This window comes from Camponotus floridanus, unplaced genomic scaffold (genome assembly GCF_003227725.1).
Source record: "Camponotus floridanus strain SB8 unplaced genomic scaffold, Cflo_v7.5 scaffold35, whole genome shotgun sequence".
NCBI lineage: Eukaryota > Metazoa > Arthropoda > Insecta > Hymenoptera > Formicidae > Camponotus > Camponotus floridanus.
Window position 1 is genome coordinate 711,718 of NW_020229492.1, and position 9,280 is coordinate 720,997.

Sequence of the window (9,280 nt, forward strand, 5' to 3'; positions counted from 1 at the left end):
GTTACTGAATAGTAATCTACTTCGATTATATATACATGATAAAGCTAAACACGTGACTGAAATTGTATGTATCCATAAATCGAAAATAGTCGAGGTCAAAGCTAAAAGAATAAATACATACAACGCAGGCAAATTATGTCTTCATCAAAGTCAACAATAGCATAAAATCATGATATATAATTTATTCTATTGAATATATTCTATTTAATATAATTTGTTTAAATTTTTTAATGTTATAAATCACAATCATATAACAAATATATACAATAGTTTTTATATTAAATTTAAAAATGATTATAAAAGACCTTCTATAGGTATGTTACTCTCTCTTTTTCCTTAAAATGTTAGAAATATTTCCTTATTTTTCTCTTTGTATACTTATTATATTAAAAATTACTTTGTATTACTTATTATATTAAAAACGCCAAAAATAAATAATAAATATATATATATATATATATATATATATATATATATTAATATTCATTTTCCTTTAAAAATGTATAAACAAAAAATAACTTGATATCACTAGCATAAGCAATAATTATCAGGATTATATAATTTCCAGGATGGACAGATAACTTTTATGGTTTAACAAGAATGCTCGTTGGTGGTGGGAAAGAAGTACTACGTATTCAATGCTTCTAAACACATTCGTGTAGATGCAATACCAGTAGACATTGTCATCAAAAGTATAATAATCACAACTTGGAAACTTGGATTGAATACGTACGATTATCAACAGAAATATCAATGCATATCTAAATATGCATATTTAATTGAATTAAGCTACAAATACGAAAAAGAAAGCTATCCTTTTTCGATTAAAATATATCAACATTTTAGAGGAGTCGGACGCATCTTACTTAATTTCTCGTTAATCTTTTGTCCCTTTTTGTTATAAAAAGTTTAAAATTAAAAGGCTAATTTCTAAATGGTGAACTTAAATACAGTTTATTGCATATATAATTAAATTGACGTTTCAAAAATAATCACTTTTGTTTAAATTTTAAATTCTTGGTTCAACCTAATCAAAAGTTATTAATTTTGAGTGTTAAAACTTTGTAAATGTTTTTCAAAAATATTATTGAAGCTTAATGCAATTTTTATATCTTGTATAAGTAATAATTTGATTAATTCGTTTCCTTCTGTATTAGCTTTACGACAGATCAACCTTTTATCTTAAATTGTGCTGCTTATAATGAAAAAAAATTGTCACTGCAAAGTATAACCAAAATAGGTTTTCAACTCACAGAGGAGATACCCTTTGAGGGAATTCTTTGGACTCCTAATACAATACTAACTCATAGTTCTATCACATATTATATATTGACAATATTATTGCATATCTTGCCAGCTATGTTAATAGATCTGATTTTAAAATTTACGAAATATCAACCTATGTAAGTATCAAACCAACTAATTATGTTATTGTTTTAGAACACACAGATCTTTATTTTTAATGCAAAACGTTTTCCTTTAACATAAATAAATCTAAAATATTAATTTACGCATATTCTCTTTGTATAAGTAGCCAAAAAGCTTATTAGAAAAACATTTTTTAACGCAATCACACATACCTCTCTATAAAATAATATATTTGTCTTTCTAAAGCTTTTTTATTAGACTTTCTATATTTCCGAATTTAATAGTATTGCTGACAAAAAAATGTATAAATATTAATAAACCATTTGTGCAAATGCATATGTAGGTTAATAAGATTGCAAAGAAAAATATACGTGGCCAACTGCGCTCTAAAACATTTTGTACATCATGGAATGGAAATTTGATTATAAGAATGTTCTGAAATTATTGTCTTCAGTTCCACTCAAAGACAAAGAAATGTTTTTTATTCGATATTTCAAATATTGATATTAAGGATAAATGATTATTATAGGTAAATGATTTTTATTAATTTGTTTTTTTAAGTAATATTTATATCAAAGATAATGTTAAATTATTAGATATTTATTTTATAAAATGAAGGAATGGTATAATTGGAGCTAAACTATATCTCCTCCGCGAGGATATGAATCGATTAGATGCAGTCAAAATGCATCGTAAAAAGTAAGTGTAAAATATTTTATAAACAGAAAATTGCTATTATTGTAAGGAATGTAAGGCTTAAAATTAGCTATTAAACAAGACATTAAAAGACTGATTATTATCCTTATTATATTAAGTAAAAATGACTTCAATTCTTCTAAAAATAAGAATTTAACTTTAAAGACGTTTTTAAATTTTTATGTTCAAATCACTCACACATTCATTGTATAATACATATTATATGATTTAAATAACAGAATTTTCAAAGAATTAAAAGAAGATTATTAATATATAAGGAATTTAGATACATGTGAAATAAAGACAATAAAATTAAAATAATTTATTGTTAAAATAAATATTATGGAAATAATCAAGATATTTATTTTGCAATGTACTTATTTTGCAAAATATTTTAGGATGGATTTATTTGTTACGACATTGAAAACTATCACCATTATTGGACTACTGTGGATGATATATAAGTGGACCTGCACTTAAATATTTTCAGATCCTACTATTCAACATTGTCATATACAATTATGATGTAATACATAATAATAATTAATGTAATACCAAGAGTAAAAAAAACAAGAATATAGTAATGCAAGACGGAAAAATAAATAAACAAAATAAATGAATAAAATTGTATGTGTATTTGTGAAGTAAAACGAAAGAAAATTTGTAATTATATATATAAACTGCTTGTTCATTATAACACTGTTACATTCGTCTATGAAAAGAATCACACAACAGGATATAACTCAGCATATATGCAGATCAAAATACGAATATAAAAGAACCTGCTTTGAACTTTAGACATATCATTACTATCATATAACTTTTGTGTCACTTCCTGCACACAAAATTCGTTGTTTTCGTCACTCTCAACATTTTTCGGATTAAAAAATTGTTTTCTTTTCTTTTGCTCTTGATTTTCGAACATTTTCTGTCTGTCGTAATTCTCTGGAACCTTCTTATCCTTTAGAATCTCGATTCATAGTGACTTCGAAATCGAAAGATTGTTTTTAAAGCAAACGTTTTACTATACAGCTCGGCGTCAACACTTATGCTGAATCGGCTCTGAATTTCGTTCACCTTGGATCCGAAAACTCTGTATTTACCACTATAAATGTACAGGATCTTTCACTAATACAAGTATTTATTAATACAAATACATATATTCACGGAATATAATACACCTGACCGTTAAAAAGAAGAGCCCTTTTTCCCGCCGATAGAACTGCCGATCTATGTATATCTGTTTCTAACGGTCGAATGGTACGTACTTTAAACGCCTATAACTCCGTCAATTTTAATCGGATTAACTTAAAATTTTCAAGGAATATTCTTTGAATGTTGTACATAAAGAAAATGTAAAAATCCAAAAATCGATTTTTTGAAATGAGTATGACCCCTTCAAATCAAAGTTTATCATCAATAATAATTCCTAGGTATTTCATTATCTCTACTCGCTCTATCTCAGCATATCAATACAATATTTCCTTTCAATTCTTTTCTTACACTACTAACTGTCATATATATTTCGTTTTTCCTGCATTCATTTTCAACTTATTTATATTTATCCATTTTCTATTAAATACCATATTCATTTTTTATTCTAACTGCTCACTACTTTTATCAGCTACATATATTAATGTATCATCCGCAAACCTTTTTATACTAGAGAGAGAGAGAGAGAGAGAGAGATCCCCTCCCATTTTATTACTTCCAATTTTATACCCGTGAACATGACACTTAAACCAATGATAATTGCTGCTTAGCAATGTGGAATCAAACCGTATGCTTACTGATTCTTTTACACGATAAAGTCGTATATCAATCTTTATTGTTACTTCTTAAAATATTAAACATGTTTGTACATCACGCTCAGAGTGATATTTATACCATATTTTCTGTAATTCAGCATCATCAAAGACATATTTACGATACATATTTATAATTGCTCGTCTCACGCGATGTAAAACAGATGAATATCAAGAATCTTATCGAAATGACGTTTCGAAATAACGAAAAATGTTTCTCTCGACAAAATTTTCTAGGCATCATCTACTACAATCGTCAGCTACGAGCTCCTTATTATATATTTGTGTTAATTGTGCACGCACATACACACATACAAACATATATTATTGTAGTCAACGAAATGTTAGATCGATCTCAGTCACGAGCTATCGCACAAAATAAATGTTCGTTACTTAACTAAAGGCGAAATGCGAATGTCAGTCTGCGGTTCGGTCTTACAATTAGCGGGCTACTCCTGTCCCAAGACGAGACAAGGTGCTCTCGATCAAAATAAATGATTGATGTAATAATATTAAATCTCGTCAACTTACGCATTTCCATTATCGTTTATAATATATACCGGTATTTTTAATAGATAGAATGATGAAATTATTTGGTGCTCGTCCAATACAAGTTTCATTTAATAGAAATAAGAATTTTCTAAAAATTTTATATACATCAGGAGTATAACTATCAAGTTCCCGCTCCTCATAATTAGATAGCTCCAGCTGTAAATGTAGTGATGTTCGACATTTTTCAATAAAATTGGGGGCGCAAAAATTTATTTTTTGTGAAAGAGATATTTTTTGAATTTGAGTTATTTTTCGATTTACAATGGAACATGATAAATTTTTTTTCGACATGTATCTCTTTACTAATTTAATTTAGATAAAACTTATGTATATTATGTATATTGTATACTTATGTATATTGTATATTATTCATATACAATACGGACCACAAAATGTTTGTCAAAATATCTTCGCGTGTCATCATTTCTGTGATAATAATTATGTCTCGCACGTGTCAATTTATAGCTTTGATTATCATATTACAATGATTATGCGTATCTAGCAATCTGAATATTCCGGTTATTATCGATTTATTTATTCGTCGCATTTTCTCACGAATTTCAAATCGCGATTTATTTTGTAATTTAAATGTTGATTTACATCAAAGTTCTATTTTTTCACATTTTGAATATTTCATTTGGTAATCTCTTCTAATCTCTACTCTAATAATACTACTAATCATTTATATATATATATATATATATATATATATATATATATATATGTGTGTGTGTGTGTGTGTGTGTGTGTGTGTGTGTGTGTGTGTGTATTTTTCATTGATAAAATAATGAAATTATTTGATGGGCGTACAATAAAAGTTTCATTTGATAGAAATAATAATTTTCTAAAAATTTTACACAGGGTGTATCAGACCACCCATTCCAGCCGAATATCTCAAAAACCGAGAATGGCAGACAAAAATATTTCCTACAAATGTTGTAGTGTTTCGAGTAACGCATTACATAATAATATTAGTATGATCTTGAATAGCGTTGTCAAGATTATGTAAAGATCACCTTTAATTTCTTAAATGGAATCTCCCATTTTTCATTACATATCCTTGTAGCTTATCTCGAGCTTTCCAAAACACTTTAATAAAATATTTTTTCATTGAGTACTTTTTGAATTATGAGGTTTGAAATCATTTCTTATTTTTACATGAACCGTAATATATCTAATAAAATATTCATTTTTCGATTATCTTGCCTTAATACTTTTATGTACAAAATAATGAGAGAAATCAATTGGTGTAAAAAACACATCATACACATCACACAATCAAGTTGCGACGCAGAAATCGCAAAGAATATATTAAGAATATATTCTCATTTATTAAGAATATATTCTTATTCATTAGAAATATTTGTTAAGAGAACTTATAAAGTATATATTTCAGGAATACAATTTTTCGGTGTATCGAATTGATCCCTTGACTATCAATTATATATTTTCTGAACTAATTTGGGATGTAATGAGGAACACAAAAAGATATCTTTAAAATATCTCTTATACCCACGTAGGACTACCTTATGAGATACAAAAAACATCCTGTGCTGTTTGGATTATAATCCTGAAAACGTCTTGTGGTGTCTTGCGCTGTCTAGATAAGAAACACAAAAGGATATCCTTAAAATATTTTTTAGTTGTGCAGGACTCTCTGAAGAGATCCAAAAAATTTCCGTTGGGCATCGCAGCGTTGGCAATTACTGCTGAGTTTGAGACGCCGATTTATTTGGCGAAAGATTCCTCCTCGTTCTCTTCTCGATATGCTCCGACGGGTTGCCCAATCACAAAATGATATAAAAAGAATAATAATTAAGGACGCGAAATGACAATTATCGGTTATCTCTCCGGAGATCTCGATTCGGGTCTCGCAAATTTTTATTCGGCGCGGCCGCTCGGTTAAGATTTTCGGGACGGATGGACGCGCGTCGGGACGGCAACGTCACGATATATATAAATATATTTTATATATCATTTTATATAATTATATGTATATGTAAACTTTTTTCCTGAGTAAGAATATTATTATTCTTTATATTTAAAAAGATAATACTTATATCTCGTAAAACATATATTAATCATACTCAGGAATTTACAATATCTATTGTATATGCGGTTTACTTATAAATATAAACATTAAAATTAACAATTAATATTCTATGTGCAATTTACTTACGTAAATCATTTTTATTATAATATGTTCGCAAGTTTCTTGCATTTGATGTTATAATAAAAAATAATCGAAAAGTCATCTATTCTTAAAATTATCTTGCCTATCTTAAACAGAATGCAGTTCTTATTTATGATTTAAATATATGTTATTTTCATATAAATCGTTTTAAAGTTCGAAAATACTTATGCAGCAATTATTGACACAGGTGTTATTCTTGTAGAATTGCAGGAAACAAGGACGGGAATTGTCATAGCAATATCAACTTGTGATACATTTCTCGACATTTTAAAAAACTCATGTTTGTTAATAATTTTACTATACTAGACTCATCTATGTCAATAATTTAACTAAATTCAAAATTGATAAGAAAAATATGCACTTTTAAAACTGTATGAAAGTATTAATACATACAAGGATATTGTAAAAAAATTATTCTTAATATAAAAATTATCGTAATTGCTGAATTATCTATACTTGGTTACAGGAAAAATATGTTGGCAAATAGAAATTCTAGCTGGCTCAATGTTACTGGATCATCGTATAACATCGATACTGCATGTAGCTTGACTCATTTCGCTATGGTGGAAGCTTACAATTTGATTTGATCTAGAATTTGCGACGCAGCTATTGTCGCTAGAATCAATTTGTGCATTCATCCTTTTGTAACTTATCAGTTTTATCGTTTGGGTATGAGAAAAACAATATTATGTTCAAAGATGTTGTATTCGAGATTATTAAATGGTATAACTTATTTATCGATGCATTAATTAACACAATATTTGATCTAATAGTTTCTCTTTTCAGAATATATTAATATAACTGATTCGCCTACTTAATATACTTATCAAAGTTTTCAAATATTTTAAATATTTTACATATTTCTCAAAATTTTCGCCAAACTATAACTTATTTGCTTATTTTACATTTATCAAATTTTTCAAATATTTGATATATTATTTAAGAAACCGAGAATAAAAAATTAAATTATATTTTTTATATTCAATCAAAATAAATTATTGATATTATTTTAGGAAATTTATCCGGCGATGGCTACTGTAAACCTTACGATGAAGAAGGTGCCGATTATATGCATAAAGATGCGACTGCAGTAGTGTATCTGTAAAAAGCAGAGGATGTAAGAAGAATCTATGCAACTTTTGTTTATGGTAAAACCAACTGCGATGGTTTTAAAGAAGAAGGAATTACTTTTCCATCATTAGATAAACAAAAAATATTATTGGAAGAATTTTACAAAGAATGTAACGTTTCGCCTCTTGAGCTATCTTACCTAGAAGCTCATGCAACTGGCACTCTAGGCGGGGACCTTCAAGCAGTCGACGAAACTTTATGTTCTCTTCACAGGATATGCGATGTTGTTTCCATGGATGGATTCTGTCGCTCGTTGATCAAATGGGCATATAGACATGTCCAACTTGCTTTCATATACATTCCTATCTTTTCTGGATCCCTATCTTTACATGATTTTATTAGGATATATTTAATGTTTCTTTTCTATGTATATATATGCAAATTATCTTAAAATCATCGGTGTTCGCTAATTATCCTCTACCCCTTCCTTCTCTTCGATTATTCCACGAAAAGAATTTTTATTAAAATTTTTACTTATAAGAGAACTAAATATTTTCAATATTATTTATAATTTATTAATATTAATTACTTACCGTAATGTATGAAATAAGTAATACATATGTACATAAAAAACGATAAAATAAAATTCAGTATATCTATGTTATAGCCTCTGTATTTTTATATTAAAATTGTTTACTCTATTTTATTCTAGAACACATATAAAATATCATTATGCGCAAACTGCAGCTTTATTGCATAAATTTAATACTTATATATGATATATAAATATATCTCTGCGTGCGTTTTGTAATATTCTAGTTTATATATAAAATATGTATAAGATATAAATTTATATTTTATATTGATCATTTTTCATACTAGTTTGAACAAAAAGTGCATCTTTCATCCAAATAATAGAACACCCTTAAAAATAACAACCAACGCGCGGTAGTACAACAAAAAGCAAACGTTTCGCATTGTAGTAATATGAGTATTTTAATAAATTAATATTGAAAAAAGAAAGAAGTGTTGTTGCTTCTCTGCGCTCCAACTACTGCGCGTTGGTTCTTTTGCCATTTTCTTTTTAATATTTTATATTGTTCATTTTTCACGCCAGTGTGAACAAAAAGTGCGCCTTTCATCAATCCAAATAATAGAGCACACTTAAAACGTAATAAGTATAAAATAATATTACAATGTAATAAAATAAATATAAAATAATATTACAATTGTACTGCGATATTTATTTTGATCTAATTAAATATTCACAATTCTCCGATAATGTTCCGATGAACTTTGAATTTATGTATAATATATTGATTTAAATATGAAACGTATAATTTAATTGCATAAGTTTAACTTGAAAAAGACAAATACTGTTAAGTTTAATACTATAATATATGTATATAAGTGGTGTCTGGTAATAACCTAATCACGTCTCATCTGCAGGTGGAGTAGTTTTGGACAGAACAGGAATAATTTCCGTACGATTAAACACTGGAATTAATAATCAAACAATGAATACTCAATTAATAATAAAAATTAAATTATGTAGTTGCGTTTAGGAATTGCGTAACATCTCTTAAAATATCTC